This window comes from Pituophis catenifer, unplaced genomic scaffold (assembly GCF_029215685.1).
Source record: "Pituophis catenifer annectens isolate HBS135680 unplaced genomic scaffold, rPitCat1.0.hap2 SCAF_10, whole genome shotgun sequence".
In the NCBI taxonomy this organism is placed as follows: domain Eukaryota; kingdom Metazoa; phylum Chordata; class Lepidosauria; order Squamata; family Colubridae; genus Pituophis; species Pituophis catenifer.
Genome location: NW_027256890.1, coordinates 14662912 through 14682438, shown reverse-complemented (window position 1 = coordinate 14682438; position 19527 = coordinate 14662912). Strand labels below are relative to the sequence as shown.

At 44.8% G+C, this 19527-nt stretch overlaps 1 protein-coding gene across 1 annotated transcript in view; it reads right to left on the bottom strand.

The window, feature by feature from the left end:
- The window catches only part of PITPNM2 (phosphatidylinositol transfer protein membrane associated 2), a 65524-nt gene extending 62244 nt beyond the window's left edge, over positions 1-3280 (bottom strand). Inside the window, 1 exon segment of the mRNA XM_070950500.1 lies at positions 3267-3280. The gene's annotated coding sequence lies outside the window, so the exon portion shown is untranslated.
- Positions 3281-19527: the final 16247 nt, after the last annotated feature.

Sequence of the window (19527 nt, the reverse complement as noted above, 5' to 3'; positions counted from 1 at the left end):
ACTCCCTGCAGAGAAGACCTATTCACCATGTAGCTTCCCTACTCAGCCCAACCCAGTCCCTATTTTAACCAAAGACAAAACGGTTACAATCCGCAGAGATCTGCAGATGCCCACACAGAAACGGGCCAAAGGTAACCCACACCCACAAAGGAAACACACACACACTCTCACACCAAATTCCTTCTCTGCTTACTCTCAGGAAATTCCTCAATTCCCCCTGGATATTCAAGACGTGTGGCCTGGAAGGGGATACTCTTCCATCCAGCTTCTTGCAATATCCTCAGTCCCACCTTTTCCTCCCTCCCTCCCTTCCTTCCTTCCTTCCATCGCCCGAAAGCAGGAAGCCGCAGTTTGGCTTGCAAACTTATTTAACTGCCCAATTCCCAAACTCTCCCCAATGCCTTTGTTACAGGCAGGAAATCTGTAGGCTTCTTGAGAGGAATCCATACAACCGCTCAAAAAAAACCCACATTATTATTATTATTATTATTATTATTATTATTATTATTATTATTATTATTATTAATATTGACTGTTCCTTTTAATTCTACTCTGCTCTTCTTCCTGAGGAAGCTCAGGAGAGGCGACAAAATAATAGCCATAAAAAAAACAAACATATCTTATTCTAACTATCAGGAAATTTTCTCCTTAGTTCTAAATTGCTTCTCTCCTTGATGAGTTTCCACCCGTTGCTTCTTGTCCTGCCTTCGGGTGCTTTGGAGAATAGCTTGACTGCCTCTTCTTTGTGGCAACCCCTGAGATGTTGGAAGACTGCTATCATGTCTCCCCTAGTCCTACTTTTCATTAAACTAGACATACCCAGTTCCTGCAACCGTCCTTCATATGTTTTAGCCTCCAGTCCCCTAATCCTCTTTCTTGCTCTTCTCTGCACTCTTTCTAGAGTCTCCACATCTTTATTCTGTATCTTTATCTGTATGCTATGTCTCTTTTCTCCAATTTTTTTTCTCCTACCTCTCCCTTCTAACCCGAACTCTTCTCCCAGAGTTGTTTCTTAATGGTTTTAATGCAAATATTTTTGAGAAGTGGGGATTACCGACACCCTCTTGGCACAAAGGCATTCCTGCCTCCAGCCTGAGAAGCATCGTCTTCCAGAAGGGACGCCTCGTTCTCGTTCTGTTTACATTCCCGGGAGATTCTGCCAACATTTAAATCAATTATCTAAATTTACGTCAGACTTATCTGGATGAAGAGCCCGGGTGTTCAATAAACAGCTGCCTGATTAAACACGGGGACAGAAGCAGAGGGATTAGAGGCTCCTGCTTGCAAAACATAGCTATGGTTTATAAAATAGAATAGAATAGAATAGAATAGAATAGAATAGAATAGAATAGAATAGAATAGAATAGAATAGAAGGAGGAAGAAAGAAGGATGGAGAATAGAAATAGAAATAGAAATAGAATAGAAGGAGGAGGAAAGAAGGAAGGAGAATAGAATAGAATAGAATAGAATAGAATAGAATAGAATAGAATAGAATAGAATAGAATAGAATAGAATAGGAGGAGGAGGAAAGAAGGAAGGAGAATAGAATAGAAATAGAAATAGAAATAGAAATAGAATAGAAGGAGGAGGAAAGAAGGAAGGAGAATAGAATAGAATAGAATAGAATAGAATAGAATAGAATAGAATAGAATAGAATAGAATAGAATAGAATGAGGAGGAAAGAAGGAAGGAGAATAGAATATAAATAGAAATAGAAATAGAAATAGAAATAGAAATAGAATAAAATAGAAAGAGGAGGAAAGAAGGAAGGAGAATAGAATAGAATAGAACAGAACAGAATAAGAATTTAGGATAGAATAAGAATTTAGGATAGAATAGAAATGGAAATAGGAATAGAATAGAATAGAATAGAATAGAATAGAATAGAATAGAATAGAATAGAATAGAATAGAAGGAGGAGGGAAGGAGTACGAGGACTATCTATACTTTATGTTTCGTGTTTTTAATTTAGATCCGATGACACACACACACACACACACCCAGGAGCGTTCATTCAGAGTTAAAACTATCCCTTTCGGAGAGGGGCGGGGGGGCCCACGAAATTCCTCCCCCGTCGTTGGCTACTCCGACATAAAATGGATTTAAATTGAAAACCAGGCAAAAGCCTTTGGGCATTAGGGAACCAAAACACACGAGCTGCGATTGGGGAGATGTCACATCCTTGAGCTGCGGTTTGGAGAACAAATTGGGCGGGTGGGTGCGTGCCGGTTTTTATTTTCGGAAGGGCAAACTGCTAAATTGTGCATGCAAACCGACCCCCGTCCTTGGGGAGGGGAATAAATAAGGAGAAGAAAACCGGTTTGATTAATGCTTCTCTCGGGAGAAGGAAAGCTACACAGGCAGGCGAGGGAGGCCGCCCAAAGCCTCCTGAACACGAAGTCCTAAATAAGTAAATAACTTCACAACGGGGGCCAAAATACAAAGAGATTTCCCACTGTGAGTCACAGGCCGTATTTGTGCTTTGGACGAAGCCCAGGCAATCTAGCATTGCCGCGTCGGCTTCTCAGAACAAATGCCCCGCCGTCTATTTTTCCTCTAACGTGGAAACACCGCCTGAAACAAACAGACCCAAAATAGTAGCAGGTCAGGTCAAATCTAGAGCAGCTACACCTGCGTTCGGAAAGGCCGAGACGGGACAACTTTCAAGGAGAAACAGGGGAAGTCCTTGACTTACGACAGTTTGTTCAGCGACCGTTCGCGTAAAAAAAAAGCCTATCACACTTAAGACCGTGGGAGCATCCCCGCGGTCACGCGATTTACGTTCGGAGGCTTTGGCAGCCGACTCACATTTATGACGGCGGCGTGGTCCCAGAGTCGTGGAAGCCCCTTTGGCGACTTTCCGACAAGCAAAGTCAATGGGGAAAGCCGGGTTTCACTTAACAACGGTGTTACCGACTTTAACAATGTCAGGGATTCGCTTTCAGCGATGCGGCGAGAAAAGTCGTAAGATGGGGGCCAAACTCCCTTCACAGATTTCTCACTTAGCAACCCAATTCGATTGAGGTCGTAAGTTGAGGACTACCTATATTTTAAGAAAGCTAGTTTTCTTTTTTCTTTTTTTTAAAAAAAGAGACTTTTGCCCTGCCCTCTCCTTTGGATGGATTTTCCCCCGAGAAGACCGCACGCTGGAGAGACGCAAAGAAAATCAGCCTCTGCTCTTTTTGTCTGTATGTGTAAAATAAAAAGACAGAGCTAGAAGGAAATTGGAGGTAGCCGTCGTCAAAGAATGAGCTGAGCAAATGACCTGGGAAATCTTTGACTCAGAAATGTCAACTTCTCCTGCTTCTGGAGCTCTCCCTGGTCCTGAAGTTGCATCTGAGTTACATCTTTTCTCCAGCAAGCTTCACGCCTTGTTCCCAACCAGCTTTTCTCCAATTCTCAGTTTGCTGAAATAAGAAAACTGTCAGCGCTTCGATGCTGGCATAGAGAGCAGAGGAGAGAGAGAGAGATAAGCTCTGAACTTTTGCCTGCTAAATCCCTTTGAAGTCGGGTTGTCGTGGAAATGAAGGGGGGAGACATTCCTGGGAAATGACGAGACAAGAAGTCTGAAGAATGACTTGGAAGATAGCCAATGAGAAGCAGAGATTTGGGGATCGGAAAGGGAGGGATTGGGGGGCAAAAGGTCAGTCTTGTCCGCATCGAGTCATGATCCGGTGGCTGTGCTCAATTAAAGAAAAGATTTCCTTAAAGATTGGCAGTTTGGAAATTCATTTATTTTGAGATAGCATCGAAGTCTGACAGAAACAACCATGCTTGGGAGGGCCAGAACTGGAGCCTATCCTGTGGATCGATACCCTAGTGTTGCCGGCTAGGGAATTCTGGGAGTTGAAGTCAGCACAGAATCCTGGGAGTTGAAGTCCACACCTCTTCTAGCGGCCATGCTTGAGAACTGTCGCTCTAAGGTCCCTTTGCAAATCTGAGCCATCCTCGCAGAGGAAGCTGGAAGGACTTCAACACACGTCCACAACAGTTGCACAAATATTCATCAAGGGACAGGCTCCGGGGAGCTGCCGTCGGCTGCCAAGATGGCCGGCTGCCATGGCAGACATGGCAGAAATCTCGATGATATGTTTGGGCGGCCAGCGGTTCCATTCCAAAATTCAGGGCTTGCCACAAACTTTTTGTGAGATGCGCCCCGCGGGGAATGAGGAGCAGGGAATGATGGGACGAGAGACTTGATGTCAACTGCAAATCATTAATCTGAATTATGCAACGGGGGGGTCCAAAGATCTCTGGAGACCTCAGGACAGTCTCCCCAATTTTTTTTTTTTTTTTTAGCAGTGGGTGGAGGGAATGTTTAAAAAGGAGCTTCTCTTTTGCTTTCCCTGATTGATGGATGATTAAACCGGTGTTTTAAGGGTTGCCATCCCAACCAGCTGAATTCTGGGCGTTGCACAAGATTAAAAACACAGCATCTAACCTTAATCCCAGCTGAGCTCCTTTAAATAAACATTAATCACTGACCTAATACGCACTTCGTGATGGGATTTTCCTCCCTCATTTAATTAGCAACACCGAAACCGGATTGAGTGAGTAAAAAAAGAGGATTTTTGTCCCCGAAGAGGGTTAAAATGTGTACAGGCAGCCCCCCCCTTTTTTAAAAAAAAATTTGATTTATATGCCGCCCTTCTCCGGAAACTCAGGGCGGCTTACAGTGTGTTAAGCAATAACCTTCATCCTTTTGTATATTTTATACAAAGTCAGCTTCTTGCCCCCACAAACTGGGTCCTCAATTTACCTACCTTAGAAAGGATGGAAGGCTGAGTCAACCTTGAGCCTGGTGAGATTTGATCTTACTTTAATTGCAGACAGCTGGTGTTAAATTACAGTGCTTCTCTCTGTTGAGCTATCCAGGCTCAACAGACTCCGGTGCCAGCCTCCGGTGCCTGGGGAGGCCGTTTTCGCCCTCTCGGAGGCTCAAGAAAAGCCTCTGGAGCCTGGGAAGGGCAAAAATGCCCCCCATGCCATGGTGCAGGAGGCTGACTAGGCCACAGCAACCATGGCCATGCCCACCCAGGAACCAGACAGAGAACCCCTTGCTAAAAGTTTTAAAGCCCACCCCTGGAAATAACCAGCCTCTTGCTATTGGGGGTGGGAAGAGATGGATGGTTGCTTGTTTCTGGTTGAATGAATGGGGGAGCCGCAAAAAAGCTGCGGGAAGGATTAAAATGAAGGAACGATGGCAAGACAGGAAGACGCATGGCCTCGAGCACGCTACACGTGTGTCCGTCCCCAAATTGATCTACCAAGGAATCAAGAACCTTAAATCATGTCTGAGAAGGGTGGGGGGGGGGGGGGGAAACCAAAGCCAGAATTATTTTCGGCTGACGTCTGTAGTTCGAGACCTGACCTATTTTCTTTCTCCTCCCAATTAAAAGCTGAGATTTTTCAGAAGGGATGAAAAGGGGATTACGTGCCATATGGAGGACGAGGGGTCACATTTTTCCTGAGATTGGAAAGCTTTTTCTTTAAAAACAAAAACAAAAACAAAATCTCTACCGGGACCTTTTGGACTTGGTTGGTTTGTGTGTGTTGTTGTTTTAACAAGCCCAAAGTTTTTCCTCATTTTTTGCCTTTGTTTTCATTTTGCTTGAGTTGTTTTTTTTCCCCCCTTTCCTCTTCTATTTTATAATTGCTGCAAGGGAGAATGAGGTGCTGGGAGGATTTATTTTTCCTCTATTTACGGATGTCCATTTTAAAGTTTTAATATAATTTGCCTTTCATTGCTAATTGTTATTACGGTTCAAAGAGAAAATGGATGGATGGATGGAAGGAATGGAAGGAAGGAAGGGATAGGCTGGAAAAAAGGAAGGAAGGAAGGGAAAGGATAGGGAAGGAAGGAAGGAGAAATAGGTTGGGAAAAAGAAGGAAAGGAAATGAAAGGGAGGGAGGGAGGGAAGGAAGGAAGGAAGGAAGGGTTAGGCTGGAAAAAAGAAGGAAGGAAGGAAGGGAGGGAAGGAAGGGAGGGAAGGAAGGAAGGAAGGGATAGGCTGGAAAAAAGAAGGAAAGGAAATGAAAGGGAGGGAGGGAAGGAAGGAAGGGTTAGGCTGGAAAAAAGAAGGAAGGAAGGAAGGAAGGGAGTGAAGGGAAAGGAAGGAAGGAAGGAAGGAAGGGATAGGCTGGAAAAAAGAAGGAAAGGAAATGAAAGGGAGGGAGGGAAGGAAGGAAGGGTTAGGCTGGAAAAAAGAAGGAAGGAAGGAAGGAAGGGAGTGAAGGGAAAGGAAGGAAGGAAGGAAGGGATAGGCTGGAAAAAAGAAGGAAGGAAGAAAGGAAGGAAGGGAAAGGATAGGGAAGGAAGGAAGGAGAGATAGGTTGGGAAAAAGAAGAAAGGAAAGAAGGAAGGAAGGAAGGGAAAGGATAGGGAGGGAGGGAAGGAAGGAAGGAAGGGAGGGAGGGAGGGAGGGAGGGAAAGGAAATGAGAGGGAGGGAGGAAGGAACGGATAGGTTGGAAAAAAGAAGGAAGGAAAGAAGGAAGAAAGGAGAAATAGGTTGGGAATAAGAAGGAAAGGAAATGAGAGGGAGGAGGGAAGGAAGGAAGGGATAGGCTGGAAAAAAGGAAGAAAGGAAGGAAGGGAAAGGGAAGGAAGGAAGGAGAGATAGGTTGGGGAAGAAAAGGAAAGGAAATGAGAGGGAGGGAGGGAAGGTAGAGATAGATTGGAAAAAAGGAAGGAAGGAGGGAAGGAAGGAAAGAAGGGAAAGGATAGGGAGGGAAGGAAGGAAGGAGAAATAGGTTGGGAAAAAGAAGGAAGGAAGGAAGGAAGGAAGAGAAAGGATAGGGAAGGAAGGAAGGAAGGAAGGAAGGGAGGGAGATACAAAGGAAGGGAGAAAAAAGATGAATGGAAGGGAGAGAAAGGAAGGAATGGAGGGAAGAGAGGGAAGAAGGGTTCACTTCTTGAAGTCTCCTCCTTTCACCTCTTGGAAGGGCTGGGTAGCTAGACAAATCTGACCACTGCTCCACACCCCCTCTCTGGCCATTCCTACGGAGCCTCCTCCGGCCAGACTCAGGTGGGCCCAGGTGAGCCTCCCCCTTCCTTGCTTTGCATCCAGGTCCCTCAACCCCTCCCTGTCGCTTTGGCGACGGCGGGCTCTAAAAAAGGGGGAATGCCACCGCTTTGGCAGTCGTGACTCAGCCCCCGTTGCCCCCCCCCCCCACACACACACACAAAGACACAACCCGCACCCAAGGGACACTGGCGCTCCCTTGCATACGTTGAGCCGGCGAGATCCGTCCCTGGAGAGGAAGAGCTGAGAAGCCGAGATCTGGGGAGGCTGAATTTCAATCAACATCTGTCAGGGTCACCGTCCTCCACCTTTCCCCCCCACGCCGTTCCCATGGTAACGCCAAACCGAGATGCACCGGGCGTAAAAATAGCCCCGGTGTGCCGAAAATAACTAGCATGTGTCATAAGCAAGAGATCCACTTTGGGAGGCCGAGAGATATTTTTACCCGTCCCCTTTTTTGTATTGCAAAGGCCGGAGCGGAGATCTGTCAATCCAAGCCGGGCAGCTGTTAGGTCACAACTAGGAGGCTGAAGGCTGGCAAGGACAGGAAGGCGACCTCGGGGTTGGAGATTTTATTGGGGACTGCTTGGAGCCCCCCATCCCTTCCCCCCCCTCCCCAAGCTTGCCGGCGGGGATGGGATGCGTTGGCAAGCCAAGGTTGTCACTTAACCAAGGCTCTTTTCAATGGGTGTTGGGTTGGGTAAAGGCTGTTGGGTTGCACCAGAAGGCAAGGCAAGAAAGCATGGTTGAAACCAACCAAGGAGAGAAGCAACCTGGGATTAAGCGGAAATTTCCTGACGGTGGAACAGCTTGCCACTAGAAGTTGTGGCTGCTCCATCACTGGAGGATTTTAAGAGAAGACTGGGCAGCCTCTTGTCTGAAGTGATATAGGATCTCCTGTTTGAGCAGGGGGTTGGACCTCCAAGGTCCCTTCAGCTCCTCTTCTCCTCCTCCTCCTCCTCCTCCTTCCTCTCCCTCTTCTTCTTCTTCTTTTTCTTCCTCTCCCTCTTCCTTCTCCCTCTTCTTCTTCTTCTCCTTCCTCTTCCTCTTCTTCCTCTCCTCCTCCTCCTTCTTCTTCTTCTTTTCTTCTTCTCCCTCCTTTCTCTCCCTCTTCCTCTCCCTCTTCTTCCTCTCCTCCTCCTCCTCCTCTTCTTCCTCTCCTCCTCCTCCTCCTCCCTCTTCTTCCTCTCCCTCTCCCTCTTCTTCTTTTTCCTCTTCTTCCTCTCCCTCTCCCTCTCCCTCTTCCTCTTCTCCCTCTTCTTCCTCTTCCTCTTCTTTTTCCTCTTCCTCTCCCTCTTCTCCCTCTTCTTCTTCTTCTCCCTCTTCTTCCTCTCCCTCTTCTTCCTCTTCCTCTTCTTATTCCTCTTCTTCCTCTCCCTCTTCTTCCTCTTCCTCTTCTTCTTTTCTCCTCTTCCTCCTCCTCCAGATAAGTACAGATATTTTTCAGTTTACACTTATAGTTTAGCAACTGTTCAACGTTGCCAACAGTTCGTCCTCAACTTAAGACTATCCATTTAATGACCGTTCAAAGTTTACAACGGAATTGGAAAAAAGTGACTTATGACCCTCTTTCACACTTAACGACCATTGCATAATCGTGGTCACACAATCAAAATTCAGAGCCTTGGCCACTGATTCACATTGATGACGGTGGCAAGAACCCCCGGGGTCACAGGTGTTTAACGTTTGAGACCTTCTGACAAGCAAACTCGGGAGGGAAACCAGATTCACCCAACCTCCCTGCTGCTGACTTAACAGCTGTGGTGATTCGTTTAACAACTCTGGCAAGAAAGGTTGTAAAATGGGGGGGTGGGGCAAAACTCGCTTAACGTCTCGCTTAGCCACAGAAATGTTGGGTTCAATCGTGGTTGTAACTCGAGGACTACCTGGAGACCTATCGATGGGGTCGGTTGGGAGGTTCCCGCCTCCTGTTCTATGTACACATGATTGCAAGTCCCTGCAAGAGACGCTTTTGATGTGCAGCTTCCTCGATCTCCTCTAGATTTTCTGGGGATTGAAGTCCTGGATGAAACTCAACAGTAGAAACTAGAAGTCTCTAGCAGTCTTCAAACGATCTTCCTTTCTTTTGGAAAGCCAAGATTTCGTCTTTAACGGGCCAAAGTTCAGCTGAATTTAAGGACCAGCGTCCAAAGAACTGGGGGATGCTAATGCAAAACAGCAGGGACGCGGTGGCTCAGTGGCTAAGACGCTGAGCTTGTCGATCGAAAGGTCGGCAGTTTGGCGGTTCGAATCCCTGGTGCCGCGTAACGGGGTGAGCTCCCGTGACTTGTCCCAGCTTCTGCCAACCTAGCAGTTCGAAAGCAGGTAAAAAAATGCAAGTAGAAAAATAGGGACCACCTTCGGTGGGAAGGGAACAGCGTTTCCGTGCGCCTTTGGCGTTGAGTCATGCCGGCCACATGACCACGGAGACGTATTTGGACAGCGCTGGCTTTTCGGCTTTGAAACGGAGATGAGCACCGCCCCCTAGAGTCGGGAACGACTAGCACAGATGTGCAAGGGGAACTTTTACCTTTACCTAACGCAAAACAATTCAGTTCTCCTTCTCTGCGTTTCTCGTGGTTTAATTCTCCTCTAACTTCGAGCTCACAGGATAACCCTTCACACACACACACACAAACCCAGGTTATATCAAACCATTGCTTAAAAATCCATCTTCCCTTAGGAAGGTCCTTCTTGCCGGCAAAAATGGAGATGGTCAGCTCTGGAGAGCAGAACCTTGGACCTTCTCCTGATGATCCTAGCACACCTCAAGACGATCCATGCTGGTTGAGACCTTCTCGGGAAACCCAGAGAGAGAAGCCAGGTTACTCACCGTCACCCCGCAAACTTTGTTGGCTTTAAGGAAGGTTTAACATCTCCAGAAGAAGCCCAAGAACCAAAGGAAGAGACATGGTTTTCAGTGGCACCTCTACGACTGGTTGCAACCTTCAAAACGGGAGTGCCGGAGAAGCTCGGATCCACCTTCTGCCTTTTCCAAGGAATCGCTTCTTTACACAAACAGATCACCGTCTGGCTACAAACAGATTCCGACCCTCCCATCATATAAACAGCCCGGCTCAGAGGAATCATCTGCCCATGTTTAGTGATTACAATTGTTCCTATGGCAAATATAACCGAGACAATTCGACGTAGCATTGCCTGGGAGGCATTTTTAACCCCCGTCGCCTGGTTGGAAGGGTCCTTAAAGTTCAGGAGAGGTTGTGGAGAGACCAGGTGCTCATTGTGAGGTTGGGGGGACACACACACACATACACACAAAAATAAATGCTAGGGATGTTCAGAGAAGGGAAGGGAAGGGAAGGGAAGGGAATAAGAAGAGAATAGAACAGGATTTAGAATAGAATAGAATAGAACCGAACAGAATAGAAGGAAGAAAGAAAGAAAAAAAGAAAGGAGGAAGAAAGGAGGAAGAATAGAATAGAATAGAATAGAATAAGAATTTAGAATAGAAGGAAGGAAGGAAGGAAGGAAGGAAGGAAGGAAGGAAGACTAGACTAGACTAGACTAGACTAAGAATTTAGAATAGAATAGAATAGAACAGAAAGAAGAAAGAAAGGAGGAAGAAAGGAGGAAGAATAGAATAGAATAGAATAATAGAATAGAATAGAATAGAATAGAATAGAATAGAACAGAATAGAAGGAAGAAAGAAAGAAAGAAAGGAGGAAGAAAGGAGGAAGAATAGAATAGAATAGAATAGAATAAGAATTTAGAATAGAAGGAAGGAAGGAAGGAAGGAAGGAAGGAAGGAAGGAAGGAAGGAAAGGAAGGAAGGAAGGAAGGAGGAAGACTAGACTAGACTAGACTAGACTAAGAATTTAGAATAGAATAGAATAGAACAGAAGGAAGAAATAAAGGAGGAAGAAAGGAGGAAGAATAGAATAGAAGAATAGAATAGAATAGAATAAGAATTTAGAATAGAATAGAATAGAATAGAATAGAATAGAATAGAATAGAACAGAAGGAAGAAATAAAGGAGGAAGAAAGGAGGAGGAATAGAATAGAATAAGAATTTAGAATAGAACAGAACAGAACAGAACAGAACAGAACAGGTCTTCTGCTTTTTCTGTGCTTGGAAGAGAAGCAGCAGTAGACTATTTCTTGCGTTATTTTAAAATGCCCACCCCCACCAAGAAAGAGTGTAAAGACATTTTTCAAGTGTCTGTTATCAAGTTTTGATGGTTGAGGAGGCTCCATCTGTTCTCAGATATATTTATTTTTCTCACGCAACAAGTCATTTAAGCTGTTTAAAGATGCGAGAAATACACGGGGGAATGTATTTCTGGGATGGGTGGGTGGGCGGGAGGGTTTTATTTATTTATTTTATTTATATTTAAATTTATATACCGCCCTTCTCCCGAAGGACTCAGGGCGGTGAACAGCCAAAAGTAAAAAAATACAGAATACAAAGTTTAAAAACAATTTAAAAAACAAATGAGTAGACCAGTGCCTGCAAAAACAAATGAGCAGACCAGTGCCTGCAAAAACAAATGAGTAGCCTAGTGCCTGCAAAAACAAATGAGTAGCCCAGTGCCTGCAAAAACAAATGAGCAGACCAGTGCCTGCAAAAACAAATGAGCAGACCAGTGCCTGCAAAAAATAAATGAGCAGACCAGTGCCTGTAAAAATAAATGAGTAGATCGGTACAGCTCTGCAAGCAGTTAAAAGTCTGGTAGACCAGTACCTCTGCTAAATCCTAAAGAATTGTCACATGACCATCAAGCCACACCCACAAAATAAGCCACGCCCACAGAACCGGTAGTAAAAAAATTTAGAACCCACCCCTGAAGAGAGTCCTTCAGTGGGATTTAAAATATGCAAAAGGGGGGGGGCGGGGCAGCTGTCCATCCTTCACCTGCCGGACAGGTGGAAACCATAGAAGGCTCTTGAAACGTTTCTGGTCCAAAATGGTGAGGAGGACATCTGTTTTGTATCCTGGGCCGCGAGTGAAAAAAGCGAAGACAGCTGGTTTAAATATTTATTTAAAAGCCAGGGGCAATCATTTCTTAAAATGAACGGATGGCCTGTTGATTTGTCACCCTGTGAATGGAAAGGCTATTACTTGATAATTTGCTGGAAACAGGGCTGGGTCCTTTTGTCGGCGTAAGATAATTACCGAAGGAATATAATCCAGATGTTTCTTCTGTTTTTCTTTTTCGAAATAGATTTTTTTCTCTGTTAAGGGTGCACAACAGTGGTGAAATGCTACCGGTTCGCTCCGGTTCGGACGAATCGGTAGTGATAACAAGTACCGCAGTGGTGAAATGTAAAATTTTTTACTACCGGTTCTGTGGGCGTGGCTTGGTGGGGGTCGGTGGGTAATGTGGCTGGGTGGGCGTGGCCAACTTTTTTTTTTTTTAAAGCATTTTTTCTACAACCTCTTCGGCCAAAGAGGTTGTAAAAAAAAAAATGCTTTTAAAAGCCTCTGCCGATCAGGCAACTCAGCTGGGATCGTCAGAGGCTTTTAAAAGCATTTTTTTCTACAACCTCTTTGACCGAAGTGGTTGTAGAAAAAATGCTTTTAAAAGCCTCTGATGATCCCAGCTGAGCCACGCAATCATCAGAAGCTTTTTTTTTTTTTTTTTTTTACTTTTAAAAGCATTTTTTCGGTGTGAAAAGGTTGTAGAAAAAAATGCTTTTAAAAATAAAAAAAAAAAGCCTCTGCTGATCGCGCGGCTCAGATGGGCATGGGGTGGGGGGGGGGCAGGGATTTTTGCTACCGTTTCTCCGAACCACCATCGCTGCCATTGCTACCGGATCGGGCGATTCGGTCCGAACCGGGAGCATTTTTTCCGACAATCAGCTGTGCCGCGCGGTTTAGCTTTGCTAGAAAGCAGGAAATCCTGCTTTCTAGCTAAGCTAAATCACGCGGCACAGCTGATTTCCCCCCCACTCGCTGTTCTACTTACCTTCCCAAGCCTCCTTTTGACATGTACTGTGCATGTGCTTGCACAGCGTGCGTTTGGCATCATGCGTGACCAGCGAACCGGTAGCAAACCGGTTCAGATTTCACCACTGGTGCAAAAATATATTCTGGTGAAAGAGGCTGTTGAGTTATTCCGGTTTATCTGGTCATTTCCAGTCTGGGAGAAAGCCCACCAATGGAAACCAGAACAACAGAGCAGGGAGGGGCCTAAGAGGTCTTCTAGTCCAGCCCCCTGCTCAGGCAGGAAACCCTCTACCCTTTCAGACAAATGGGTTATCCGATCTCTTCATCATCAGGGACAGGGGAGGGAATTGCCCCTGGATAGGTTCCAGCCCCCAGAGTTTGCAAACAAAGCAGGACAAATTTTTCTCTGGGCACCGATCCAGAAGTACATGGCAACCTTTAATGCAGAAAGAATATTCTACTTTGCTGGCACTGCCAAACCCAGTGTGAGCAAAGCGGCCTTTGGAAAATTTCTGGGTTTCTTCCTTAATGCAAAATTGGGGAGGAGGGGGAGTACGTGCCACTCATCCCCTATGCTTGGAAATCCAGCTTTCAGGACCAGCAAGCCTCCTCTGCCAGCACAGTCTACCTTACAGACCTGATCAGAAGCAAAGGAGAAAATCTCCTTTACGGTGTCCAAATTTTATACCGACCTGAAGGTTATTGCAATGATGACTGTAAACATTGGCCTGAGCTAGATTTAAATCACGGTTGTTTCGCCTCATTGATGATTTTAATTTTAGCTTAAGGGGGAACTGTTTTATAAACAAGAGTTTTTATTCTTTCCTCGTTTGAGGACAAAAAGGATGATTTAAAAAAAAAAGAAGGGAGGCAGGCTGGAGAGTATCTATTAAAACAATCAGAAGTTGCACGAAAGGTTGATTTTATCCTCTGTAAATAAATACAGGTAGTCCTCGACTTATGGCCACAATGGAGCCCAAAAGTGCTGAGACACTGAAAAAGTGAATGGTCACTAAATGGATGGTTGTAAGTCAAGGACTCAGCCTGTAGTTGCTTTTCGGAGTCCCGTGCAGTTCTCACAGGAAAAGCGAGGAAGAGATCCTAGCTTTCCGATAAAATTTCCATCCTAATTACGGTAGATGAAAATACCCAAGTTGTGCTTCTTAGAAACAACTGATATTGCTGCATATCCGTGTTTCTCAAAGTTGGCAACTTTAAGAGGGGTAGACAAACCCCCAGAATTCCCCAGCCAGCACGAAGGCCCTTCAATTGGGTAGGTGGTTCTTTGATTCGGGTAATATTTCCCGTTTGATTGTTTGTCTGGTGTTAATCCCTGCTTATCTAGGCAGAGGCTGCAGGAGAGGGTATGTCTATAAAGCTATGCTGAAGGGAATAAAGAGAGCTGTTTTACCTTAGATCAGTGGTGGGATTCAAATAATTTATCAACCGGTTCTCTGCCCTAATGACCAGCTGGGTAGGCGTGGCTTGGTGGTCATGTGACCATGTGGGTGTGGCCAACTCAATGTCACCCACGTCGATGGGTGCTTCACCTTACTGTTACAATGTAATAAGGGTTAACCAGAGAGGCAGTTTCTATAAGCAGGGTAATAAAGATTAGGCTAGAAATACCACCAGAATGTTTCCTTCCTGCCTTCCTTACAGGATTAGCCCTGTAAAATGGAAAATAACAAAATAAGATTTCTTCCAACAACTGGCTCTCCAAACTGCTTAGAAAGTTAACAACCGGTTCTCCCGAATAGGTGCGAACTGGCTGAATCCCGCCACTGCCTTAGATCGATGTTTCTCAGACTCGATAAACTTTAAGTAGGACTTCAATTCCCAGAATTCCCCAGCCAGCATGGGAGGACTTCAACTCCCAGAATTCCGCAGCTAACTAAAGTTCCTGGGATTGGCAAACACAGCTTTTAAATGCTCACTTAAGGGACAGTTTTAAAGAATGCAAAAATAATCTTTTACCCCGTTGTATAATAGCCTGATTTTTTTTCCAAAATCTTTGGTGACAAAAGATTCGGCTTTCTTGTTTGGCTTTCAAAAAAAGAAACCTCCCTAAATATCTTTTAATTCATTTTCTTTAGAAGCAATGACCCCGTTCACCCTTGACGTTAGTGGGAGGAAAAATTACGTTCTTTGCAGCCACTGATAACTTTTATGACTGATTATTATTTGTGGCAGGGTGCAGAGGCAGCCAGATGTTTAGGCTGGATCCGGCATCTTGGTCCGCCTATCGAGTCCTCCCCAAGGAACTGGGATAGACAGGGGTTGTGGCTTGTTGGAGTTACAGGGATATTAATATTATTATTTCAAGAGGAAGGCTTGTCCTTGTGAGACAGGCCATTGCTGACTCTTCTGGAATGCGATCCATAAATAATGCAAGAAAAACTCGCGGCTCGTAATTCGGGAGGGGAGGACAAACATATCAGACCTGAGGCCCTGTTTTATTTTTATAGTAAAATTCCCATTACTGCCGTTTTGCAATCCTCTGGCTGGAACCGAGACAAAAATGAACGGGAAAAATAATAATAATGAAAGGGAGCTAAAGATATCAGTTTCAGCTTTCTGATCAGTCAGATTAAAGGGCCAAAATGTCATTCAAATTATAGAATCCTTCATCCTGCTGTATTTATTCTGTAATGGTTTATACTGGTTATTACAACCTCCTATCTGGAGAGCTCTACGTTAGTGTTTTTCCAAATTTGGCCACTTTAAGATGGGTGGACTACAACTCCCAGAAATCCCCAGCCGTACATGCTGGGGAATTCTGGGAATTGAAGTCCACGCGTCTTAAACTGGCCAAGGTCAGGAAACGGCACTAAACCATCATCCAGATTTTACAAGCCAGCACAAAATGTGAAACCAAGACCATTTCCAGTCGTTCAGCCCAGCAAGCTTGTCAAGCCGTTATAGGTAGTCCTCAACTGAGCCTCAAATTTATGTCGCTAAGCGAAACATTTATAAATTGCTTGTCAAAAGGTCGCAAAAGGGGTACCACACAACCCCGGGACACTGCAACCGCCATAAATACGAGTCAGTCTCCAATTCGTCTGAATTTTGATCACGTGACAAGGATCCTGCAATCGTTGTTAAGTGTGACAAACGGACATGTCCCTTTTCTCAGTGCCGTCGTAACTTCGAATAGTCCCTAAGTCAGCTATTGTAAGTCGAAGATTACCTGTATTTTTTTTTTCAATAAATGAAATTCCTTCCCAACTGAGAGGCAAGGATGCCACATTATATACAAGAATTGGGTGACACGATGAAAAATTATTATTTTTCCCTGTCCGATTCGTAATCGGTTGCATGGGTCCTATCTGATGCTGGAGAAAATCCATTAGGAATCCTGGGCAAAATTATTTTGTCCAAGCTTTCCCCCCCACCCCCCTCAAGTTTTCTCAATTTCCCATCTCAAATGTTGCAACGCTGCTCAGAAGAGTAGTAAGCACAGTATTTAAAAATCTGCAGGCCATTTTCATAAAACCAGCCGAAAAAATGGAAGAGATTTTATCATGTTCGTCAAGAGCAGCCCGACGGCTAATTTATTTTCCCCAAAAGCTTTTGCGTCTACCATAAAGCAAATTTTAGATTTCTTTCTTTTATTTCCCCACCCCTCTCCTTTAAAAAGAAAGAACTTATTTAATTGCCAATGGGCGTAGAAACGAGGAGAGCAAATCTTGGCTGAAGCCACATCTCTTAAAAAATATAAATTAGGATTATTGCATTTGAAATATCCTTCTCCTGATGGAATAAGGGAAAACGAATGCCATAAAACAGAATTTTGTCTTCTTCTCCTTTGCGGCTCACGGAGAACACATATTTTTTTTCCCCCCCACGACAACCCCAAACTGTCTTGTTTACATTTTTCCTCTCCTCTTTCTTGGAGATGCCACAACGAAAGAGCAGAAGGACGTGGACGTCAGCCAAAGGGTTATTTACAACACAGTAAAACCGCAAGAGTAAAAAAAGCTCCGTCCAACTTTTTCTTCGGGGGGGTTAGACAGGGCAAGGGAGAACGTGCTAGTAAACTCAGCAGCCGTGAGTTTTTACAGATCTCTTGGATCCCCGGTGGATACGACAATCATGTGAGATTCCACAACGAGTTACACAACCCAACATCTCTCTTAAAAAAAAAAAGAGAGAGACACATTTTCACCCGAGACATCTCGGCTTCTGCATTTTCTTGGAGAACTTAGAAAAAGATGCAGCTTACACTTACTCCTCACTTACAACGTATTTCTTTAGTGACTTTTTCGAAGTTACCGTTTATGAACGGGCCTCAAACTTACGACCGTGGCCGCATCCCCACGATCATATGGTCGAAATTTGGCCGCTTGGTAACCGGTATTTATGAGGGTTAGTGTCTCCTACGGTGATCGCCATCTGGGACCTTCCTAGCTGGCCCCCGACAAGCAACGTTAACGGGGGAGCTGGATTCGCTTAACGACCGTATGACTCATTTAACAACGGATGTGATTTGCTTAAGAACCGTGCCCAAAAAAAGGGTCATAACATCAGGTGGGACTCAGTGAACCCCTGTCTTGCTTAGCAACGGAAATTCTGACCCTGATTTTGGTCATATGCCAAGGACTAGCTCTATTCCTAAAGGCTAAAGTGAGATTGCAGGACTGAATCCATGCATCGTTCTTCAACCATCAATACCGGTTCCCACGGTATGGAAAATGACCCATCCTGGTTTCCCCAACACCACGTGTGCGAATCCATAGCGTGGATTCACACAACACCGCTAACCCCAAACCAAAAACAAACCACGATGGGAGATGCCAGAAGCCTTGATTACAAAAAAACCCCTTTCTAAACTCTCGGCTGCAATTTTTTTTTTACACAACCCCCGTCGCTTTCCCTCCTCTCCCTTCTACAACCGGTTGCAAATTACGCACGAGATACTCCAGGTGTCCTATTTGAAGACAGCCCGGAGAATGTCACACACAAACACACCCAGGGGGGTAACTCACAAAGAAACCGAGCTCTCTGGCGAGACTCCTCTTCTCCGCCGGGCGAGAGGAAACGCGTAATCATTTGACACGGTGCTCTGAGCCCAAGGAGACCACCCACTCTTTCCTCTTCGATTGTAACCACACACCTGCAGTACACAACAACCGGCTGACTTTCATAAAGAGGGAGAAGCTGACCTTCTTTCAACCACGTGCTTAAGAGGCTTCCCTCGGCAATTAATAGAATGGAATAACAGAGTTGGAAGGGACCTTGGAGGTCTTCTAGTCTAACCCCCTGCTTAGGCAGGAAATCCTACACCACTTCAGACAAATGATTATCCAACCTCTTCTTAAAAACTTCCAGTGTTGGAGCCTTCACAGCTTCTGGAAGCAAGTCGTTCCACCGATTAATTGTCCTCAATGTCAAGAAATTTCTCCTTGGTTCTAAGTTGCTTCTCTCCTGGATTAGTTTCCATCCATTGCTTCTTGTCCTGCCTTCAGAAGCTTTGGAGAATAGCTTGACTCCCTCTTCTAGATAGATGATAGATAGATAGATAGATAGATAGATAGATAGATAGATAGATAGATAGATATAGATACATAGATAGATGATAGATAGATGAAAGAGAGATGATAGAAAAATATAGATATAATAGAAATAGAAATAGAAAGAAACAGATAGATATACATAGATGATAGAGATAGATGAGATAGATAAAAATAGAATAACAAAGTTGGAAGGGACCTTGGAGGTCTTCTAGTCCAACCCCCTGCTTAGGCAGGAAATCCTACACCACTTCAGACAAATGGTTATCCGACCTCTTCTTAAAAGCTTCCAGTGTTGGAGCATTTACAACTTCTGGAGGCAAGGAGTTCCACTGGTTAATTGTCTTCACTGTTAGGAAATTCCTCCTTAGTTCTAAGTTGCTTCTCTCCTTGATGAGTTTCCAGCCATTGCTTCTTGTCCTGCCTTCAGGTGCTTTGGAGAATAGCTTGACTGCCTCTTCTTTGGGGCAGCCCCTGAGATAGTGGAAGACTGCTATCATGTCTCCCCTAGTCCTTCTTTTCATTAAACTAGACATACTCAGTTCCTGCAACCGTTCTTCATGTGTTTTAGCCTCCAGTCCCCTAATCCTCTTTGTTGCTCTTCTCTGCACTCTTTCTAGAGTCTCCACATATTTTTTTACATCGAGGCGACCAAAACTGAATGCAATATTCCAAGTGTGGCCTTATTACCAAGGCCTTATAAAGTGATATTTCCTGGATCACCAGAACTGTCTGCTGATCCCAATTTTACCCCCCGATTCCGCCTTGCCTTGTCTCAGGGCTTCTCCTGTTCTTTCCCACTGACCCTTTCGCCTTCCCTTGACCAGGTAGCCTCCTCGACTTACAACCGTTCATTTAGTGACCGTTCGAAGTTCCAACGGCACCGGCTCGTGACCGTTTTTCACACTTACGACCTGTTTGATCATGCGATCAAAATTCCGATTAGTAACTGGCTCATCTTTATGACGGTTGCAGGATCCTATGAGCCCCCCGTTTCACAACCTTCTGACAAGCAGAGTCGTAAGGGAAGAGGATTCGCTTAACAACCGTGTTACTAACTAAATAACTGCAGAGTTTCACT